This window comes from Panthera leo, chromosome C1, assembly GCF_018350215.1.
Source record: "Panthera leo isolate Ple1 chromosome C1, P.leo_Ple1_pat1.1, whole genome shotgun sequence".
Classification (NCBI taxonomy): Eukaryota; Metazoa; Chordata; class Mammalia; order Carnivora; family Felidae; genus Panthera; species Panthera leo.
Window position 1 is genome coordinate 65,090,917 of NC_056686.1, and position 24,689 is coordinate 65,115,605.

General features: G+C 38.9%; 1 pseudogene; it reads right to left on the bottom strand.

Moving 5' to 3' along the window:
• Positions 1 to 15,557: 15,557 nt before the first annotated feature.
• Positions 15,558 to 23,412, bottom strand: LOC122225905 (annotated as a pseudogene).
• Between the last annotated feature and the right edge of the window lie 1,277 nt (positions 23,413 to 24,689).

Consider the following 24,689-nt stretch of genomic DNA (forward strand, 5'->3'; position numbering starts at 1 on the left):
AGCAAGAGATGAAGGGCATTATAATTAAGGGGTCTATCCACCAAGAAGACCCAACAATTGTAAACATCTATGCCCCCAACGTGAAGGCACCTAAATATATAAATCAATTAATCACATACAGAAACTCATTGATAATACCATAATAGTAGGGGACTTCACCCCACTTATAGCAATGGGCAGATCATCTAAACGGAAAATCTACAAGGAAACCATGGCTTTGAGTGACACACTGGACCGGATGAACTTAACATATATTCAGAACATTTCACCCTAAAGCAGCAGAAAACACATTCTTCTTGAGTTCACATGGGACGTTCTCCAGAATAGATCACATACTGGTGCACAAATCAGCCCTCAACAAGTATAAAAAGATTGAGATAATACCATGCATACTTTTCAGACCACACTGCTATGAAACTCCAAATCAACCACAAGAAAAAATTTGTAAAGATGACAAATACTTGGGAGACTAAAACATCCTACTAAAGAATGAATGGGCTAGCCAATAAGTTAAAGAGGAAATTAAAAAGTACATAGAAGCCAATGAAAATGATAACACCACAGCCCCAAACCTCTGGGACGCAGCAAAGACAGTCATAAGAGGGCAGTATAAAGCATTCCAGGCTTTCCTAAAGAAGGAAGAAAGGTCTCAGATACACAGCCTAACATTACACCTTAAAGAGCTAAAAAGAACAGCAAATAAAGTCTAAAACCAGCAGAAGAAGGGAAATAATAAAGATTAAAGCAGAAATAAATGCTACTGAAATAAAAAAAAAGAACAGGTCAATGAAACCAGGAGCTGTTTCTTTGAAATAACAAAATTGATAAACCCCAACCAGTTTGATTAAAACAAAACAAAACAAAAAAGGACCCAAATAAGTAAAGTCAAGAATGAGATCACAACCAACACTGCAGAAATGCAACCAATAAGAGAATATTATGAGCAGTTATATGTCAATAAATTGGGCAATCCGGAAGAAATGGACAAATTCCTAAAAACATATAAACTACCAGAACTGAAACAGGAAGAAATGGAAAATTTGAACAGACCCTTAACCAGTAAAGAAATCGAATTAGTAATCAAAAATCTCCCAACAAACAAGAGTCCAGGGCTAGATGGCTTTCTGGGAGAATTCTACCAAACATTTAAAGAAAAGTTAACATCTATTCTTTTGAAGCTGTTCCAAAGATATGAATGGAAGGAAAACTTCCAAACTCATTCTGTAAAGCCAGCATTACCTTGATTTCAGACAAAGACCCCACTGAAAGGAGAACTACAGACCAATTTCCCTAATGCACATGGATGCAAACATCCTCAATAAGATATTAGCCAACCAGATCCAACAATACATTGAAGAATTATTCACCATGACCAACTGAGATTTATACTTGGGTGGAAGGCTGGTTCAATATACATAAAACAATCAGTGTGATACATCACATCAATAAAAGGAAGGACAAGAACCACATGATCCTCTCAATAAATGCAGAGAAAGCATTTGCCAAAATACAGCATTCATTCTTAATAAAACCCCCCAAAAAAGTAGAGATAGAAGGATCATACCTCGAGATCATAAAAGGCATATATGAAAGACCCACTGCTAATATCATCCTCAATGGGGAAAAACTGTGAGAGCTTTCCTCCTAAGGTCAGGAACATGACAGGGATGTCCACTCTTGCCACTGTTATTCAATATGGTATTGGAAATCCTAGCCTCAGCAATCAGACAACACAAAGGAATAAAAGGCTTCCAAATTGGCAAGGAGGAAGTCAAACTTCCACTCTTTGCAGAAGACATGATACTCTATATGGAAAACCCAAAAGATTCCACCAAAAAACTTCTAGAACTGGTCCATGAATTCAGCAAAATCACAGAATATAAAATCAATGCAAATCGGTTGCATTACTGTACACCAATTATGAAGCAACAGAAAGAGAAATCAGGGAGTCGATCCCATTTATGACTGCACCAAAAACCATAAAACACCTAGGAATAAATCTAGCCAAAGAGGTGAAAAATCTGCACACTGAAAACTAGAAAGCTTATGGAAGAAATTGAAGAAAAAATATAAAGAAAATAAAAAAAATAAAATATTCTGTGCTCATGGATTGGAAGAACAAGTATTGTTAAAATGTCGATACTACCCAAAGCAATCTACATATTCAATGCAATCCCTATCAAAATAACACCACCATTCTTCACAGAATTAGTTAGTTAGAACAAACAATTCTAAAATTTGTATGGAACCAGAAAAGACCCCGAATAGCCAAAGCAATCCTGAAAAAGAAAACCAAATCTGGAGGCATCGCAATCCCAGACTTCAAGCTGTATTACAAAGCTGAATCATCAAGACAGTATGGTACTAGGCAAGAACAGACACTCAGATCAATGGAACAGAATAGAGAACCCAGAAATGGACCCACAAAGGTATGGCTAACTAATTTTGAACAAGGTAGAAGAGAATATCCAATGGAATAAAGATAGTCTCTTTAGCAAATGGTACTGGAAAACTGGACAGTGACATGCAGAAAAATGAATCTGGACCGCTTCCTTACACCATGCCCAAAAATAAACCCAAAATGGATGAAAGACCTGAATGTAAGATAGGCAACCATCAAAATCCTTGAGGAGAAAGCAGGCAAAAACCTTTTGGACCTTGGCCGCAGCAACTTCTTACTCAACACGTCTCCAGAGGCAAGGGAGACAAAAGCAAAAATGAACTATTGGGACCTCATCAAGATAAAAGCCTTCTGCATGGGGTAGGAAACAATCAACAAAACTAAAAGGCAACCAACGGAATGGGAGAAGATATTTGCAAACGACATATCAGATAAAGGGTTAGTATCCAAAATCTATAAACAACTTATCAAACTCAACACCCAAAAAACAGTCCAGCTAAGAAATGGGCAAAAGACATGAATAGATACTTCTCCAAAGAAGACATACAGATGGCTAACAGACACATGAAAAAATGCTCAACATCACTCATCATCAGGGAAATGCAACTCAAAACCACAATGAGATACCACCTCACACCAGTCAGAATGGCTAACGTTAACAACTCAGGCAACAACAGATGTTGGCAAGGATGTGGAGAAAGAAGATCTTTTTTGCATTGCTGGTGGGAAGGGAAATGAGTGCAACTACTCTGGAAAACTGTGGCAGTTCCTCAAAAAATTAAAAAAAAAAAAGAACTGTCTTATGACTCAGCAATCGCACTACTAATATATATCTAAGGGAATCTGGTGTGCTCAGGCATCCCAATGTTTATAACAGTGCTATTGACAATAGCCAAAGTATGAAAAGAGCCCAAATGTCCATTGACAGATAAATGGATAAAGAAGTGTGTGTGTGCACACACACACGCGCACACACACACAATGGAGTATTACCTGGCAATCAAAAGGAATGAAATTTTGCCATTTGCAACAATGTGGATGGAACTAGAGGGTGTTATGCTAAGTGAAATAAGTCAGAGAAAGACAAATATCATATGACTTGTGGAATTTAAAACCAAAACAGATGAACCTAAGGGAAGAGAAACGAAAATAATATAAAAACAGGGAAGGGGACAAAACATAAGAGACTCTTAAATACAGAGAACAAACTGAGGGTTGCTGGAGGGTTGTGGGAGGATGGGCTAAATGGGCAAGGGGCATTAAGGAAGAACACTTGTTGGGATGGGCACTGAGTGTTATACAGAGGGGATGAGTCACTGGAATCTGCTCCTGAAATCTTTGTTGCACTATATGCTAACTAACTCGGATGTAAATAAAAATTAAAAAAAAAAAATCATGGAAAAGATGCAGATATAAAGATCATAGGAAACACTGCAACTTTTACTTTTTCAGGTATCTTTTGCTGAGTGGTAATAGTGACTTTTCTTTTTACAATTATTTTTAACCTATATAATACAATACTTTCTATAGAAAAGTATGGAAAAGTTCAAGGAAAAAGTAAAAATCACACAATTTCATCACATAAATAAAACTGCAATTATTATTTTGGTGTAGTTTTCAATCCTCTTGCTGTCTCTATAAAATCAGGACTATAATTTTTATAATTTGGTTTCTAACCTAAACACTTAATACATTTTCCATTTCATATTCTTCCACACATCTTTTAAATGGCTTTATAGTTGCCTATTGTATGATATATTACAACTTATTCAACCAAACCTCTATAATTTGACACTTAATACTATATTTTAATTCATGAAACTTGGACTCTCCCAGAAAATCAAGGTTACATGGATAATGTTTGTGTTTTCTTTCATGCTGTGCTTTATTTCAGAGACATAAGTGATAAATTTTTAGAGCTAAAGGAGGACGTAATTTTTAAAGCTAGTTCTCTCAGGCAAACAGCACATTACTCTCCAGAAGACCTCATCAGGACTATTTTTGTCCAGTGTTCAACAAAAAGGCTTAGATAACTGAAAGAAGTGACCGACTAAGTGAAATAAGGTTAAGAAGTGTTAAGCATCTATGACCTCTTCATTTAAACAAAGCCTTAGTCACACTCCAGGAGAGAAGCAAGTCCTCTTTTGAAATATAGCTATTGGAAAGAAATAGAGAAATATTGTAATAAAATACCTGTGTCTGTTGGCCTTAGCAAGAGCTTGAAGGATCAAGCAGCTGACCTATGTCACTGGGACAGAGATCCCATTGTGGGCACTAGAAGCAGCAGGTGCACATGTCATGGCCATGTTTTTCACATTTAGTGAAGTAGTGTACATGTCTTTTTCAGCCTTCTTCCTTATGGTTTTTAATCTTTTTCTCTGTTTAAAATGGGTCTAAAAATAGTTGAAACGTTTAAAAAATTGTGTAAATTTATCAATTTTCTAAATAACTATCTTCCTAAATGTTTCATACTTCATTGTTTTTTGGAAAGTCTTTTTAAACTCAAGCTGCAAGTAAAATTGCCAATAACTTGAAAAAGGCTAAAGTCAAGCTTTTCATTTTTTTTGGTTTTGTTTTGTTTTTTGTTTTTTGCTTGTTTCCAAAGACAGTTCACTAAGCATAAGAATTGAATTTGCAAAATATGGGTAGTCATCTTTCTGATGCAGTGTTTTGTCTGGAATCTAGATTATATATTAATACTTCCTCCAATCCTAAGATTCTATGATTTCATTAATAAGAGTGGTTAGAAAATTACCATGTGACTTCTAACCCTGGGGTTAATGATTTTCATTCTTCTCTGACTGTACCTCTATTCTAATGAACTCTCTCCTTATGTATTTGCTGTCTAATGAGTGGACTCTATGTCCAGACAATTGGCTGTGCTTATTCTTTCAGATGGAATATTGGAATTGGAAGGACCTCAAGGCACTTTTCTCAGATGTTACGGACCCTGTGTTTTAACCCAGAATTTCTGCTCTTGCTCTGAAAGCTTTGACAACAGCTTTGTTTAATTGGTGTTTTGTGTATATCAGTTATAAAAGTTTGGGGTTTCTTTCCTGGAAATGTACTATACAAAGTGACAAGGTTTTTGGATTGCCATATATATATATAATCAATCTATGTGAGAGTTCTTGTGACTTTGAAGGAATGTCTGACCTCTGATTGCAATTAGAATTCCCATAGTGCTGTACCCCAAGTGAAGCTGACTTTGCATTTCTAATCAGAACTGAGATTGACATAAATCCTAGTGTGTGTGTGTTTCAAAAAAGATTTTTAAGCTGAAATGCAAAGCCCAAATATTTGAAGTTGGCAGAAAGATTAGAAAAGGAGAATTGGAAATGAACTTTCTTTTTTCCTAAATAACCTAGAAAAGTTACCAGCTTTTTAAGGGGGTGGGGGGAGCCTGGTAGGTGGGGGATATAGTGGGGATTTTTTTTTAATGTTTATTTATTTTTGAGACCGAGAGACAGAGCATGAATGGGGGAAGGTCAGAGAGAGAGGGAAACACAGAATCTGAAGCAGGCTCCAGGCTCCAAGCTGTCAGCACAGAGCCTGATGTGGGGCTCGAACTCACGGACTGCGAGATCATGACCTGAGCCGAAGTTGGGTGCTTAACCGACTGAGCCACCAGGCAGCCCAATAGTGGGGATTTTTAAATGACCAATTTTTGTTATGTTTTATTGCCATAGGGAAGAATTAAAGTATTTCTTGAGCTAAATAAGTGTGTCAGGTCTTGGGAATGTGCCTTCATGTAAATCTTACTCCTTTAATAATCCAAAAAGGTCTTGGAATCTCAGCCTTCTTACCTAATAAGCCTGTAACCAAGCCATATCACATGCCTGGACAGCACATTCCTTCTTTTCTTTTTTTTTTTTTTTTTTAATTCCCTTCTGCTAAGTTACTTTTCTCCAAATATCTATTCTTTTTTAACTTGAGAAAATTGAGAACCTATTATGCAAGGCCTGTATTATACCTCATGGTAGATGGAGGGAGGCATAAAGATGTGATTCCTGCCCTAGGGAACCTTAACAGTGAGACCTAGCCCTAACTCTAACACTAACCCTTAGCTCTGAACAGCAAGGTGGGACTCCCTTTTGGTTCTAGATATCATTCTCATAGCCCTAAAGTTCTTTTTTACCAGGCATTTTATTAGCTGCTGTTTGTCATTTTGTCACTTCCTGATTTAAATTGTCCTTTCTGCCTCAGAACTCATTTTCCTGAGACATTTTTCCCCCTTATCTTTATCTCTATAGTAAATGTGAAAAATAATAAAATTTGCTTAAGTAAGATTTTTATCAGAAAGCTTAATTCTGAAAGTATTAATTTCAAATTCATGTCTTACTAAGTTTAGGAGTTCCCTGAGGACATAGCAATTGAAAGTCCTACATTTAAAATCTAATTTAAAGTTTAAAAATAAGAGATACAAATGTAAATTATATCCTTAATTGCTATAAAGGGAATTGTGGGTTCTTAAGTATTTGAGACTAAAAAGTACTTGTATTAAATTCCAGACTAGTAAAGTATGTAAATTATAAAGGTGCTATAAGGATAAAGGGTTGAAAGAAAGTTCATTTGGAATGTAATTGTGATAGTTAATTTTATATGTCAGTGTGACTGGGCCATAGGGTGCCCAGATATTTGGTCACACATTATTTTGGGTATATCTGCAAGGGTATTTTTTGATGAGATTAGTATTTTAAGGGGTAAAGCTGGTTGCTTTCTATAATGTGGGTGGGCATCATCCAATTAGTTGAAGGTCTAAATAGAATAAGATTGACCTTCCCTGGAGTAAGAGGAAAAAAGTCTTCAGCAGACTGTCTTCAGACTTCTTCTGTATCATCAGGTTTCCTGTACCTGCACCTGCTTTAGACTGGAACTGCATTGTCTCTCTTGGGTTTTAAGAAGATCACCGCAGATTTGGACTTGCCAGCGTCCATACTCATGAGATTCAATTCGTATATTCCAATTCCTACATCTTACTGGTTCTGTTTCTCTTGAGAACCCTAATGCAGTAATATACATAACATTTGCTAATCATATGCTTGTTTTAGTACTTTTCACAGTGTACAATACATAGTTGATTAATTTTTTTTTTAATTTTTATTTATTTATTTATTCTGAGAGAGAGAGAGAGAGAGAACGAGTGAGAGAGAGCACATGGGAGGGGCAGAGAGAGAGAATGAGAGAGAGAATCCCAAGCAGGCTCTGCACTATCAGCACAGAGCCCGATGCGGGGCTCAAACCCATGAACTGGGAGATCATGACCTGAGCCGAAACCAACAGCTGGACACTTAACCAACTGAGCCACCCAGGCGCCCCCATAGTTGATTAATTCTTACAGGCTTCACAAAGTTTTGGACTCTGTGCTGTTTACTAACTATATGACTTTGGTTAATTCTATGCCTCAGTTTCTTCATCTTTAATATTAGGCTAATAACGTTAACTTCCAAATAGGGTTGTTGTGAGGATTAAATGGAACAGAGCAAGGAAAGGAAACAAGTTTTGATGAAAGCTCTAACCATTATACCCATTCAGGGCCTTTCTGTGACTAGCATTACCTATTTATTTGGCAATACATGGGACTGGGATGTGGTCCATGGATGCTCTCAAAGAAGACTGTGGCCTATGCGGCATTTCATAGTTCTCTGGTGAACCGAGTTCAGCCTTCCCTGTCTGGTGAAGCTAACAACTTCATATTCCTCTTGGCTTCAGTCAGAACAGGCCAGTACTCTGAAAATAGTGGTTTTGTTTGTTTGTTTGTTTTTGTTTTGTTTTGTTTTGTTTTGCATTATTTCATCAACTTATAGTACAAAATCTATAGTGCAAATCTTTTTTTTTTTTTTTTTTTTTTGCATTCCATCAACCAACGAAACACATAATGACAAAAAGCTTCTGAGGATTCAGGAACACTTTTGAGTGAATTTATGTAAGAAACTCCGATACTGCCCAAGACCCCCATGCCAGATTAAATTAGGTTTAAGCTCCATTTCCAGGGCCTATAACAGGCATAGTGCTGCTGCCCCCCACCTTTTTTTTTTTTAATTAAAAAAATTTTTTTTCATTTATTTTTGAGAGATCAAGCACAAGTTGGGGAGGGGGGCAGAGAGAGAGGGAGACACAGAATCCGAAGCAGGCTCCAGGCTCCGAGCTGTCAGCACAGAGCCCAACGTGGGGCTCTAACTCACAGACCATGAGACCATGACCTGAGCCGAAGTTGGATGCTCAACCAACTGAGCCACCCAAGTGCCCCAATGCTGCCCCCCCTTTTTTATTTTTTATTTTTTTGAGAGAGCACGTGTGAACAGGGGACAGGTAGGTGGGGGGTGGAGAATCCCAAGCAGGTTCCATGCTGTCAGCACAGAGTCCAATGCAGGATTGAACTCATGAACCATGAGATCATGACATGAACTGAAATCAAGAGTTAGACACTTAACTGACCGAGCCACCCAGGTGCCCCTTCTCCTGTTTCCTTGAATTTCCCACTCTTTAATTCCTCATGTGTCCCATTACTTCCACTTTTTTGCTGTTTGCGGTGATCCAGAAGCTCAGCCCCTTGACCATTTCCCACAAAAACTTTAACCATACACAGAATTTTTTGAACGTGGTAATTGTCTTGAAGATCTGAGAGGTTCCTTTACTCACTACACAGCCTGTGCCATCTTGCAGGCTCTGTCCTCTGTTTTCTGCTCAGGGCCTTTCAAAGCCAGTGCTCCTTCTGGGATCCTTCCCAAACATCATGTGCCCCCCTGGTGAGTAGAGTTTTCCCTCTCCTTCTGACATCTCTTCTCAGAGCTGTGTGTTCCTACTAGATCAGTCTGCCCAGTTTCCCCAACCTGACATTCTGTTACTCAGGAAAAACATCTTTGTGTTTGTGTCAAATGGTAGTACAAATGTGTTAGGCATGTTGTTTATACAGTCCACAGACAGGGCTTGCTGTGTTTATGTAGTTACAGTGTCCTTATACTAATTATGGTGGCCAAGGGGCCCCAGTACTCAACAGACTGGGGACCACTGCCACAAAAATTCCTCTATTAATATTTTATGGAGCTATTATCCATGGATTTATATTTTCATTCTCATCTGCTCTTATCTCTTAACAAAAACCTTAAGTTCATCCCACTTAAAAAAAACTTGTACATATTTCTACGTATCCTAAGTTTGTCCTCGCTTAAATTTTAAGCATGTATTTCTTTTATTATATTCCAGGCCTCAGTGAACACATTCAGTCTACTTCAATATTTTATAGACATCAATTTTTTTCTACTTTTGGCTTTGACCATTCCGTCCTGAATAATGCTGATTTGTCTCCATGTTTTAGCTTCCAGCTCTTACAGCATCAGTGTAGTGTGGGAACATTATAGACCATATTTCCAGCTGCCCTCATGTCAATACCATTTGCTAATGGTATTGATATTAGAAAGGGGAGGCCACTTTCCATTTTCTCCTCTCTGGATTGCTTAAGAGCAAATGCTGACATATTTTAAAGTAGAGATTTTTCTATAAAAGATTGTTTTGCAGTAAGGCAAACTTAGACATTTTAATACATTCTAATCAGTATGTAAGCATTTTGACCAATTGGACAATCTTAATTTTTGCAATACAACTAGGCACTAGTTAGAACCAGGGTGTAGTACTATTTTTATTTCTTCAGCTTGTTATTACTGAATATTCTTTCAGGATTGTTCCCCTCCCATGGGAAAATACCATACACCCAGCGATTTAGCTCTGGACCAAAGAATGCAGTGACTATTTGTGTGTGCTGAGTTAGCATCTGCAGGGAGTGGGTTTTGGGTTTAAAATTCTAACATTCAGAAAATACTGAAAATCCACTATGTACATACAAGGTGCCATACCAGAAACATTCCTGATCCTCAGGGGGCTTATAGTTTAGAGTGGAGATGAGACAAGACTAGCAAGTCAGAAAGTAGCCATAATGCAAAGCAGAGGAGTGGTAATTTCCTGCGAGGGCTCTGATGGGACCCCTGAGAAGGGGGAGAATACATCCCACTGGGACCAGGGGAGAGTTCATGGGTAGAGTCTTGGCAGCACCTTAAACAGTGGCCAGCAATGAGTCAGGGAGAGAAAATGAGGTAGAAGGCAAGGCATGGATGTGGGAAGGTGGAGGATAGGTATGAGAGCAAATGATTTTGTGAAGAAAAGTACCAAAATTTCAGTCTGCAAAGGTAGGTTGAGTCTGATCAAGAAGGATCTTCGGTATGAGGCTAAGAAAGTTCTGTGACCCCTGATTCTTCCCCAAACCTTGTAGTTCGTTTGGGTCCTATTTTTATAGTAGCATGTACACTAATGTATCCTGGTTAATCTGTTTTTGTTCCTACTAATTGTATTACTCTGAGTAATTCGAAGTCCTGGTAAGTAATTTATCTTTGTATTGTCACATGGAAGGAGCTTAGTAAATGTGACCATGATTTAAGCCCGTCTTTTTAAATTTAATTAATTTATTTTTAATGTTTTTATTCTTGAGAGAGAGAGAGGGAGACAGAATCTGAAGCAGGCTCCAGACTCTGATCTGTCAGCATAGAGCCCAATGCAAGGCTTGACCCTAGCTGAAGTCAGGCGCTTAACTGAGCCACCCAGGCGCCCCTGATTTAAGCCCATTTTCAGTTTTATTTTGTTGCAGGAATAGCATTATCTGCAAAGACATCTCCCTTTCTCCCTCCCCCCGACACACCACACTTTCATGAAGAAACAGATTTTGAAAGTTGACTTTTTTCTCTGAAGGTTACTGATTCTCCATTTTCTTAAAAAAAATTTTTTTTAATGTTTATTTATTTTTGAGAGAAAGAGAGAGTGTGAGCAGGGGAGGGGCAGGGGGAGAGAGACACAGAATCTGAAGCAGGCTCTAGGCTCTGAGCTTCCAGCCCGATGCGGGGCTGGAACTCACAAACCGCGAGATCATGACCTAAGCTGAAGTCAGATGCTTAACCGACTGAGCCACCCAGGCACCCCTGATTCTCAATTTTCTTACTGAATTTTGCAGGATCCATTTTGATGTGAGTTGCAGCTTTAACAGATTGCAAAAGCTGTTGTCAGCTTGGTGATTATATTGTATATTCTCAATTTTGGAGGGCAACAGTGTGTGAAAGATATGGATTCTCAATTGCCTGAGAAAAGGCAGATTACTGGCAGCACTGACTCTAGCAGTTTTAAATAGAAGATATATAATAGATATAAACTTTTGATGGTCCCCATTTCTACATAATAAAGTCCAAATTTTTGCATGTGTTTAAGACCCATAGCAATATGCCCAAAGGAACCTCTTGTTCGTTGCTGTTCTCTTTCTTGTGTCTATGTTTTGGCCAAAGAGAACCATTTACCCTCCTCAGGCTGTGTCATTTCTTTCAATCCTTCTATCTTTGTGCTGTTCTTTCTGCTGTATATACATTAGTGATTGTAATAGATAACCTTCCAAACCTCAGGGGCTTAATATGATTAAAGTATATTTATTTTTGCTCAGGTAAGAATGGAATACAGTCACTCCTAGAGGGTGGCATTTCTCTACACGTTTTTAGGGACTCCTGTTTCTTCTGTCCTTTGGATCCCCCATGTTCACACCACAACTCCAAAAGTTGTTCTTCTCATCTCCAGCCTCACCAGCTGGAAGGAAAAAGGCATGAGGGTCATGAGTCAGAGGCCAAACAAGTCAGGCCTGGAAGCAACAGATGTTACTTCTCACATTATATTGGTCAGTACTGACCACAAAGCAGGCTAACAGTGTCCCAGGAGAAAAAGAAAATGGTTTTCAATGACTTGCTAACCAGTATCCTCCACAGTCTTTCTTTCTGGTCACAAATATCTATTCCATTCTTTTATAGAAAATATCCATATCTCATAGGAGGCACCCAAAGACCTATGAAGTCAGCGAAGTGGCACAAAGTTCAGATCTTCCAGTGATGGACATGGTGTCTGGACGGGGCCTCTTGTGTGATCTGTCAATAAAAAGGCTGTTCAGCCTTTCTCCCTCTGAATGTAGAGTGGTGAATCAGGAACAGGATAATTCAACAAAGCAAAAACAAATGAACCTCTCTTTTGGAAAAAGAGAAAAACAGAAAGAGAAAAACAGAAGACACTCAACAATTTCTAGTTGCTAGTATATATGAAATCCTGAACAAGCATTATGAAAATATCCTGTCTTCATAAGGTGGGGTTAGGGGAAGTTCCTTGATTAGATCATGACGTTGCTCCCCTGGTCAAACTCCTTTGTCCGTGGCCCTGGGTCCATCCTCTGGGAGGGACTTCCATGTCATGTTTTTTTATGGCCACACCTGAAGAGGATATTTGGGGGTGTATTCTTGAAGGCTATACAACTTTCACAGCCTGTTTCCTACTTGTGCAAGTGTGAGGTCCTGAGGATTGTTTTAATGCTCAAATAGTCTAAGGCTTTTTCAGGTTGGGATTATATTTATTTGGCAGTACAGTTCACTTAGAAATCTAGAAGGCTTTTTTTTTTTTTTTTTTTTTTTTTTTTTGTATTTGGGGATTTTTTTTTTTTTTTTTTTTTTTTTAATATATGAAATTTACTGTCAAATTGGTTTCCATACAACACCCAGTGCTCATCCCAAAAGGTGCCCTCCTCAATACCCATCACCCACCCTGCCCTCCCTCCCACCCTGCCCTCCCTCCCACCCCCCATCAACCCTCAGTTTGTTCTCAGTCTTTAACAGTCTCCTATGCTTTGGCTCTCTCCCACTCTAACCTCTTTTTTTTTTTTTTTTTTTTTTTTTCCTTCCCCTCCCCCATGGGTTTCTGTTATGTTTCTCAGGATCCACATAAGAGTGAAACCATATGGTATCTGTCTTTCTCTGTATGGCTTATTTCACTTAGCATCACACTCTCCAGTTCCATCCATGTTGCTACAAAAGGCCATATTTCATTTTTTCTCATTGCCACGTAGTATTCCATTGTGTATATAAACCACAATTTCTTTATCCATTCATCAGTTGATGGACATTTAGGCTCTTTCCATAATTTGGCTATTGTTGAGAGTGCCGCTATAAACATTGGGGTACAGGTGCCCCTATGCATCAGTACTCCTGTATCCCTTGGATAAATTCCTAGCAGTGCTATTGCTGGGTCATAGGGTAGGTCTATTTTTAATTTTCTGAGGAACCTCCACACTGCTTTCCAGAGCGGCTGCACCAATTTGCATTCCCACCAACAGTGCAAGAGGGTTCCTGTTTCTCCACATCCTCTCCAACATCTATAGTCTCCTGATTTCTTCATTTTGGCCACTCTGACTGGCGTGAGGTGGTATCTGAGTGTGGTTTTGATTTGTATTTCCCTGATAAGGAGCGACGTTGAACATCTTTTCATGTGCCTGTTGGCCATCCGGATGTCTGAAATCTAGAAGGCTTTTGATCTGTTAGCATCTAGTCAGTTCCATGTGCCAGTAAATATATCCAATGTTTGCCTAGATGTCATTCTCAAGTCTTATTTCTTTGCTTTCTTGTTCCCATACCCTTCCTTCTCAATTTAATGGTGGCTACCTTGAGGCCATTAGGTTAAAGGCTAACCATTAATGTAATCTTTGTAATAACACTGAAAAATTTAAAATTATATTATTGCTAATAATGTTTAAAAGAGTAATATTAAAATATATCATCCTCAGTAAATTAATATTCACGTAGAAAATCTTATTAAAGATAAAATATAACATATAGAACTTTCATTTAAAAATACAATCATCAAAACTAAAAGGCAACCGACAGAATGGGAGAAGATATTTGCAAACGACATATCAGATAAAGGGTTAGTATCCAAAATCTATAAACAACTTATCAAACTCAACACCCAAAAAACAATCCAGTGAAGAAATGGGCAAAAGCCATGAACAGACACTTCTCCAAAGAAGACATCCAGATGGCTAACAGACACATGAAAAAATGCTCAACATCACTCATCATCACGGAAATACAAATCAAAACCCCAATGAGATACCACCTTACACCTGTCAGAATGGCTAACATTAACAACTGAGGCAACAACAGATGTTGGTGAGGATGCAGAGAAAGAACTACCCTACGACCCACTTATGTGAAATTAGAGAAAGATGAATATATGACTTCATATGAGGACTTTAAGAGACAAAACAGATGAACAAAGGGAAGGGAAACAAAAGTAATATAAAAACAGGGAGGGGGACAAAACAGAGTCTTTTTTAAATTTTTTTTTCATAAGAGACTCTTAAATATGGAGAACAAACTGAGGGTTACTGGAGGGGTTGTAGGAGGGAGGATGAGCTAAATGGGTAAGGGGCACTAAGGAATCTACTCCTGATCATTGTTGCACCATATTCTAACTAATTTAGATGTAAATGAAAAAAAGTTAAAATGAAATTCTCATTAAAAAAATCACCATAAAAATAAAATAATGTAAATTTTGGGGCACCTGGGTGTCTTGGTTAAGCGTCTGACTCTTGATTTCGGCTCAGGTCATGATCTCATGGCTTGTAGGTTCAAGCCCCATGTCAGGCTCTGCACTGGCAGTGTGGAGCCTGCTTGGGATTCTTTCTCTTCCCCTCTCTCTGCCTCTCCCTTGCTCTCTCACACACCCTCTCAAATTAAAAAATATATAAATTTTATGAAAACTTTAAGAATTTTTGAGATTTTGGATAAAGATATATTTTATCATAAAAATATTCCTTATTTTGAAACATTGTTTGAAAAGAATACCTGAATTCCTCTGAAGCCATTAATTCTTAATTTAGTTATGCAGTTGCTGTTTTTGATAACATTAGTAAGAAAATACATTTATAGTTTTATACTGCAATCACATGTCAAGTAATTAGAATAAATGTCAATATAGACGTTAGATTAAACATTACTTACATATTTTTTTTGAAGTTTATTTGAGAGAGTGCATACTAAAATCTATCCTGATGACTTTAGCAATGGTCAGTACAACCAAATGAAATTAATATGTTGTAGTCTTAATAGTTTATAGGACTTAACTATATTTGTTTCTGTCTCTCTTTTTTAAATGTTTATTTTTGAGAGAGAGGGGGGACAGAGGATCTGAAGTGGGATCTGCACTGACAGTGACTCTAATGTGGGGCTCGAACCCATGAACTATGAGATCAAGACCTGAACCGAAGTCGGATGCTCAACTGACTGACCCACCCAGACACCCCTGGACTTAATTATATTTGAAGGTGTGATGAAGTATCCCCATCTTGCCATTTGGTTACATGGTCTGAAATCACAGTTCTGACCAGTGGACATTCTCTTGGTGGAACCATGAGGTAATGTACTCTTGAGAAAATATATGTTGACAGATGGGAAAAATAATCTCAAGAAATTCTGCTTGACATATTGATCAAATATCATCTGAACAAGTCACTCTATAGCTTGGTCATGTAAAAAGTATTTACAAAACCTGTCTGAAAGTCCTCAGATTTCCAAAAAGAATCCAAAATTTTAAAAGGAAGTAGAATAAGCTGGTAATATCCCAAGAATCTAGTTATATTACCAAACTCCCTGTAGCTAATGAGGTAATGAAACCAAACTGCTATGGAACAAAATTCATTTATACTGACACAATTCTTCTAAGAATGTATACCAGTAATCCTTGGATTTACAAGACATCATGAAAGAGGGTACCCAATAAAGTAAGGCATTTTGAGCCAATGAAGAAGACTTTCAGAATGAAGACTATAATTCCAATAATCCAAAGTACTTCCAGAAGCTTGGATGACCCAAAGTAGTATTTACAAAGATTAAGTTGTAATAAAGTGACTGAAAAATGAAAGAGAACAAAAGATTCTGCCAAGAATACCAAGTATACTGAATTTTGGGGCACTTTTTCTTAGAAAAGCCCAATCTACAGTACTTTTGTTGACATACATAAAAGTTGTTAGAAGCCCAGTTCGAAGAGAAATTACATATATTTCTGAAGCTTGGATTTTCAGCACATTCTTTAGACCTGGAGTTTATCTGGATGTGAGCATCTCCAGAATGAAGGCAGGGCCCTTCTGTCCATCTTGTTGCAGGAGCACTTTAGGAGGTTGATGCTGCTGCAAGGTCCACAGTTCATGGAGGGTGGCATGGTCCTTGAGTATTTTTTCTCTCCTCCACATTCCTTTGCATAGGGATTGTGTTTCCTCTAGTGATGATGAGTGGGTGGAAGTCTCACAGGGTGTCAGGGACAATGGGAGACTGTCCTATCTCTATAGTCAGGGTTCCTCATCCTCAAACCCAACCACAACTAACTTTGTTAGCCCCAGTGGCAGCAACAAAGCTAGATTTTAATGGGATTTTGTGTTCATATATATTTTCAAAATTGTCTTTTAAAATTTGGGGCCCAATAGCTTTCATACAGCCTTCCTCGTTAGGCTCCCAAATTGGCTTGCAAATTGGCCAATTATTTCATAAGCTCTTTTTTTTTTAAGTTTATTTATTTTGAGGTGGGGAGGGGCAGTGAGAGGGAGAAAGAGAATCCCAAACTGGGTCCATGCCGCCAGCGCAGAGCCTGATGTGGGGCTCAAACTCACAAACTGCGAGATCATGACCTGAGCCGAAATCAAGAATGGGACACTTAACCGACTGAGCCACCCAGGTGCCTCACTTGAGCTCACTTCTTAAAATACTTTGCCTGAGATACAAAATAAAAGCCCACAATTATTCTCTTGCCAACCACTTCCTCCAGAGTTACAGTGTCAATGGGCATGTGTTCTGCCTTCCAAGTTATCCCAGGCAAGTTTACCACATGTTTTGCCCCTGTGTAATTTGGATGTCCATCTTTACAGCTCTGTCATAGATTCATTTATGAGTCTTGACATCAAATGGTGTAAGTCCTTCGAATTTTTTCTTTTCCAAAGTTGTTTTGACTCTTCTGTGTTCTTTGCAGCTCTATATGCCTTTCAGAATAATCATTTCAGTTGCTACAAAAAAAGCCTGCTGGGATCAGGGAAGTAAGGGTCCAGGAAGGAGAGTTGGTGAAGCAGGGCGGTCACTAAGCAGTCTTCCTGAAAAATTGGCATGGTGGACATGTCAGAGCTTGAGGGGAATCTGCTGATAGGGTCCACAAAGGAGAACTCCACTCCCATGGAGGTCTGTGGAAGGCTGTGATCTGGTCCTCGTGGTTGCTTCTGTGAGTTTGCAGTTGGGTATCTGGTCATGGGTTGCTGTTGGTCAGCAGGACAGGCAGATGGGAAGAACAGCTGGATCTGGAGGCAGAGGAAGGTGTAGAGTGGGGAAGAACAAGCACAGACTGGCACTTGCTTCTCTGCATCTTACTCTACTCACCTCTAACCATGATGACCTTCGGAGCATAAGGGCTGACTCCTTCATTTTCCAAATCATGTGCAAGTTTCTAATCCAGAACCAAGTAGGGAAGAAGATGAAAAAATGTAGTTCCAACTTAGACTGAGACAAAATAAAACTTCTTTGACTGCTCTTTCTGTGTCACCATCTTCATCCACCCAGCCACCAGCTCCTGTTGATTCTACATTGTTATTTCTGCATTATAAACCATTCCCTTCTTCTATAGTTCAATCCCTCATACATCTTAAGTCTGGATTACTGTAATAACCTCCTAACTTGCAGTTACATTAAATGTGGTCATGTAGGTTGTGCATTGCACAACTTTGAGTGCCATTCATAGACCACATTTGATGGTCCTCCCTCTAGTTGTGCAGGGTACATCAGGCAGAACCGTACATAGTTCCATCTCAGGTCTAGCCTCACTTCGTCCCTTTAGCAGTATGGGTCATCCTTTTAAAAGGCAAAATGGACTCTAGCATTCTCCTGCTTAAAATTGTTGTCCTCACATGACCTTCAAGGTGAAATTCAAATTCCTTAGCATAACATGCAATCCATTCATGATTAGCAGATGAGCCTAGGCTCTGGAATCAGAATTTCTAAGTTGGAATTTTTTTTTAGCCACCTACAATATATGACCTTGGGCAAGTTACTTAATTTAAAATTTTAATTTTAATTTTTCTGTTTCTTTAACTGTGAAATGGGGGAGAGGAAGATAAGAATAGCCTTTCATCGTCAACTTTTGTCAGCATTCATTGAGATGTAAAGATGTAATGTTCCTTCTGTAGTGCTCTCACCATTGACTGTGCCCACCCCAACTCTATGCTTCATCTGAACTGAACTGTACTACTGGTTCTCCTCGTTGTGACCCATCTGCCTCTGTGCCTTTACACTTGCCTGAATCACCCTAGCTAGAACATGCTCATTGTCCAGGACTCAGTGACTCATCACTTCCTCCTAGAAGCCTTCTCTGATTCCCTCAGCCTCAGTGTGACTGTTTCCTTGGGCTCAGTGTCAGTACTTGATTATACCACAGTGGATTCTCTTTTTCTGTCTCCCCCACTATAAACTGTACACTGTCTACCCTGCTAGACCATAAACTCTAGACCATGTTTTCCTTGAGGGTAAGAACTGTTTTACTTATCTTTGTACCTTAGCTCCTAATGTAGCAGAGACTAAGTTTTTAAGAATGTTAGCAGCTTCTCAAAATGTTTATTGAATTAATGAATGGCGAATGATGAGGGCTCTAACAGGTATTGTTATACTTTATGGAGAAGCATAAAGATGATGAAGGGAATATTTTGGGACAATTCATACTAGCACGAATTTTAGAATTCTGAAATTTATTGATTTGGTAGATTTAAAAGTATGTTACTGTTAAGAAGGGAATTAAAAAGAATGAAGATTTCTTTCTTTCTTTCTTTCTTTTTCTGAGAGAGAATGAGAGAGCACACATGCGAGTAGGGCAGGGGCAGAAGGAGAGGGAGAGAGAATCTTAGGCTGCACGCCCAGCTCAGAGCCAGACAGAGGACTCCATCTCATGACCATGAGATCATGACCTGAGAAGAGATCAGTTAACTGACTGATCTACCCAGGTGCTCCCAAAATGGAACATTTTTTAACAGAAAGAATGACTAAGCACATTTTTTTGTTAAGGAATTGTTTACTACCATTTGCTCAATATCCATTACTTTAAGACCTCTTACAAAGATATTATTGAAACCCACAACTATATGGTCAATTAATCTTTTAAAAAAAATTTTTTTTAATGTTTATTTTTGAGAGACAAAGTGTGAGTGGGGGAGGGGCACAGAGAGACCACTTTCTTATACCATACACAAAAATAAATTCAAAGTGGATGAAAGACCTAAATGTGAGACCTAAAACCATAAAAAAAATCCTAGAGAAGGACACAGGCAGTAACCTCTCTGACACTGACCATAGCAATTTCTTTCTAGATATGTCTCTCTTTTTTTTAATGTTTATTTATTTTTGAGAGAGAGGGAAAGAACACAAGTGGGGGAGGGGCAGAGAGAGACACAATCTAAAGCAGGCTCCAGGGTCTGAGCTGTCAGTGCAGAGCCTGAGGCGGGGATCGAACTCATAAACTGTGAGATCATGACCTGAGCTGAAGTCAGACGCTTAACCAGCTGAGCCACCCAGGCGCCCCTCTAGATATGTCTCTTGAGGCAAGGGAAAAAAAAGCAAAAATAAACTATTGGGACTTCATCAAAATGAAAAGCTTTTGCACAGTGAAGGAAACAATCAACAAAACTGAAAGGCAACCTATAGAATGGGAGAAGATATTTGCAAATGACCTATCTGATAAAGTGTTAGTATCCAAAAAATATAAAGAACTTTTAAAACTCAACACCCCAAAACAAATAATCCAATTAAAATATAGGCAGGGGGCGCCTGGGTGGCTCAGTCGGTTAAGCGTCCGACTTCGGCTCAGGTCACGATCTCGCGGTCCGTGACTTCGAGCCCCGCATCGGGCTCTGGGCTGATGGCTCAGAGCCTGGAGCCTGCTTCCCATTCTGTGTCTTCCTCTCTCTCTGCCCCACCCCGTTCATGCTCTCTCTCTGTCTCAAAAATAAATAAACGTTAAAAAAAAGAAAAATTAAAAAAAATATATAGGCAGAAGACACGAATAGACACTTTTCCAAAGAAGACCTCCAGCTGGCCAACAGACACATGAAGAGATGCTCAACATCACTGATCATCTGGGAAATATAAATGAAAACTACAATGAGATATTCCCTCAAATCTGTCAGAATGGCTAAAAATCAACAACACAAACAAAAGGTGTTGGTGAGAATGTGGAACCTTCTCGTACTGTTGGTGGGAATGCAAACTGGTGTAGCCATTGTGGAAAACCATATGATGTTTCCTAAAAAGTTAAAAATAGATCTACCCTATGATCCAACAATCGCACTTCTGGGTATTTACTCAATACAAAATCACTAATTCAAAGGGATGCACCCTGATGTTTATAGCAGCATTATCTGCAACAGCCAAATTGTGGAAACAGCCCAACTGTCCATTGATTGATGAATGGATAAAGAAGATGTGGTACATTTATACAGTAGAATATTACCCAGCCATCAAAAAGAATGAAATCTTGCCATTTGCAACAACATGGATGGAACTAGATAGCGTTATACTAAGTGCAAGAAGTCAGAGAAAGGCAAATACTATATGATTTCACTTATGTGGAATATAAGAAACAAAACAAATGAGCAAAGGGGAAAAAAGGGAGAGGCAAACCAAGAAACAGACTCAACTATAGAGAACAAACTGATGGTGACCAAGGGGAGGTGGATGGGGGGGATGGGTGAAATAGGTGATGGGGATTAGGAGCACACTTGTGATGAGCACTGAGTGTTGTATGAAGTGTCGAATTACTCTATTGTACACCTGAAACTAATATTCCCCTTTATGTTAACTAACTGGAATTTAAATAACTTAAAAGTATCGAATAATGCATTAAAAGTTTTAAAGGTCTTTAAAGAATGTTTTGTTTACCAGTGCTTAACTGTATTACCTAAAAACATAAAGTAGCTATCCTTGGCAGATTATGGATCAAAATACTGAGAACTGTTTATTTTAAAATGTCTGTATGAGTTCAGTCATTTAACCGTGTACCTTGCCTCAGTCAGCAGTTTATACCTGATATTTCTGATGGCAATCTTTTAATAAAGAGAACAAGTAATTACCCTGAGTTTTTCTTCAAAATTTTAAAGTTCTGTGTACTGAATATGCTCAAAATAAAGCACATCTGTTAAGGATTTTTTTTTTTTTTGATAAAAAAGTGAAGGGCAAGGGGGCATTAACTGGACAACACTCTGGGTCTCTCCCAGACATGTCATTAGATCTGGTAATAAAGTGATTATTGTGTTTGAATGCAGGTCTGTCATTTCCTGCCCTCACCCCCTCGAGATGATGTCAGCAGTTGTTTAAAGAAATTTAACTGTCCCTCTTGTACTTGGAATTAAAATGAAACATGAACTGTTTTCTCCTTAAAAAAAAGAAAAAAATTTCAGATTTCTGGATTAATAATTATGAAATGTCTTAAAGTTTGAAATAAAAATGTCATTGCATAGACTAAATATCAGAGGATATTAAATCCAAGCACTTCTGTGGGCTATAGATGTTGACCTTTTCCAAAAGCCTGTCCCTTCTTCAAATAAGTTCTTGCTTTGATATGAGGAAAAGTTTTAATAAATGTGGAAATGATCATTCTCAACCTCAGTATCATGCTGTGTTGGGCTTATGATTCTAACTGCTATGTGATGCATCACAATTGTAAGATTAAGAAGAGTGACTTGCTTAAATGTTTTTGCATCTTATAAACAAATAAGAATATGAAAATCTCACCAAAGAAATGAGCAGAGGGCATACCAAAGGAGTCCAAAAAGAAAAAAATAAAAATGTCCAATGGAAAGATTTTAGCCTTCCTAGTAACAAAATGCAAACGAGCACAATAATGAGATACCATCTTAACCTATCACAACAGCAAGGGGAGTGAAGAAGTGTGCACTTTCATCCATTGCTGTTGGGAGTGTAAATCTATAGTCTTCTCTGCAGTTTGATAGTATGTGTGAAAGATTTTAAAGATGCTTTTAGCTTTGACTTGGGAATCCCACTTCTAGGAATTTGTTCTAAGAAAATAATAGGACAAATGCCGAAAGGTAAAAATTTAAGCATAGTTATCACAGCCTTGTTTTTGAAATGGCACTGAGTAGGTAACCTGCTTTTGCCTGGTTTCTGTGTTGGGGCACAGCCACTTCTGGAATACTTCCAGCCCCTCTTCCACCGCAGACCCCTCCCCAGGGGAAAAGGAGCAGCTTGTTTGGTTGTGGTCAGGGCTCTGCTCCCACTGTTCTCGCACTTTGCATCATTCTACCTGCAGAGCATGTGCCCTCACTGGCTTCCTGCCAAGTGCAGCTTTTATGCGGAAGGCCTCCTGACTGTGGGGAAGCCTGCGGTTTTCCAGCTCTACCTGTGTCTGTCTACGAAACTGTTTAACTCCAGATACCCTGTTAGGAGTCTCATTGGGCTGCACACCTGATCTGTGTCCTCCATCCAACTTTTATAAAAAATAAGGCTGATAGTTTGATTTCTATTTGTCTGACTCCTCTCTACTGGTCAGTTGGTATTGAACCAGGGCTTCCTGACACCCTCAAGAAATAACAAAATAGAATTTGGATACCCCGAAACATGGGATTGATTAAAAGGATATGGCTGTAAAATTGGATATGATGCAATTCAAAATGATTCTGTTAAGGTATATATTGATAAATGAAAAGAAGATCCTAATATATCCTTTTTGCATATGAGCACACTTACTGTATATGTATGTAGTTGGCTCTTTTCCCCTCTCTCTTTCTGCATCTATATTTTCTAAAGCTTCTTTAACTACATAAAGATAGGTTGTTTTTTTGCCTCTGTATAGGCTGTAGTTACGGCTGTGTTTACTATGTCTGTGGTGGCTGGAGTGTCCTTTCCCTTATTTTTTTGTTTCACAGGCAGTTTCCCTGATGGGGTGAGCAGGGTCTTGGGCACAGGCAGGAAATGTGGAATTAGGTGGGCTTTTCCCAGCTGGACACCTTCATTACATAACTTCTCCTAGGATATCTGGCCCCTGGTGATGTGGCTACTGACTTCATCCTCTCTACAGAGCCTTACCTGGTCGGAAAGGAGCTCACCCTTGGGCCCATATGAGGTAATTGTCATCTTGTTCCTCTACTGCCCTATTCAGTCTCCTGCTCAGGAAGTTGGAGCTGCTGTCTGAGGACCAGTGCCTCAGTCATTCTCATGCTATTGAGGGCTGGGAGAATTTTCCCACTCAATAGAATTAAACTGTAGACGGTATTTAGTCCAGGGTGAGCTGATGCAGTTACCTCTAATTCATGGAGATGCCGAAAGCATCATTATTTGCAATGGCTCCTGGGAAATGGAATTTTCCAAATAAGTGAAGTTTCTAGATAGCAATACTACTTTAAGAGCCTATACTACTTTTCTTAATCTTTTTTTAAGTTTATCCTAAGAGAAAGGGAGAGAGAGAGAGAGCATGTAGGGGAGAGGCAGAGAGAGAGAGAGAGAGAGAGAGAGAATCCCAAGCACACTCCACACTGTCAGCACAGAGCTGATGCAGGGCTCAAACCCACAAAGCATGAGATCATAACCTGAGCCGAAACCAAGAGTCAGATGCTTAACTGACTGAGCTACCCAGGCACCCCTCTTAATCATTTTTAATGGAAATCTTACTGAAGGGGTTTCAATTTATTTTCATAAACATTCAATATTTTCTTGATGACTCAGTCTCATCCTTTTAAAAAAACGTATTTTATTGTGCCTTAGAATGGTGATATTCTCTGACTACACTACACCAATGCAGTTCTGAAGAGCAGCTCCTGGTTGTACCTTCCTTCACAGTCACAGGTTTTTTAGATGGTCGGCCTATGGCCCCTGCCAAAAAGTGTTCCATGCAATCATCTGCGTGCTCTGGTTGGAACCTTGCTTTGTTGAATTCGCAAAAGATTGGGAAAGGCCTGATTAGCATTAAGATTTAGCATCTTGTAACAGATGCATTTGTGCTGCTGTGAGGCCATTTTCATTTGGTTCTGGGTTTGCTGTTGGGTTTCAGCCACTGTGGTTAAAGTGGTCAGCAATCAGAACTAGGGCTGAAGGGGCCATTCTTGTATTGTGTAACAAGATTTCCCTTCACTCTTTTGACAACTGAATTAAAATTCACATTTTCCTTTACAAATAAGCTTCCTCATAGGTTAATGATCACTTACATTATAATTGTAGGAACTGTGGTTCAAACAAATGAAGTCAATTAAAAAAAATTTTTTCAATGTTTATTTATTTTTGAGAGACACAGAGAGACAGAGTGAGAGTAGGGAAGGGCAGAGAGAGAGGGAGACACAGAATTCAAGCCAGGCTCCAGGCTCTGAGCTGTCAGCACAGAGCCTGACACGGGGCTGGAACCTACACAGGGTGAGATC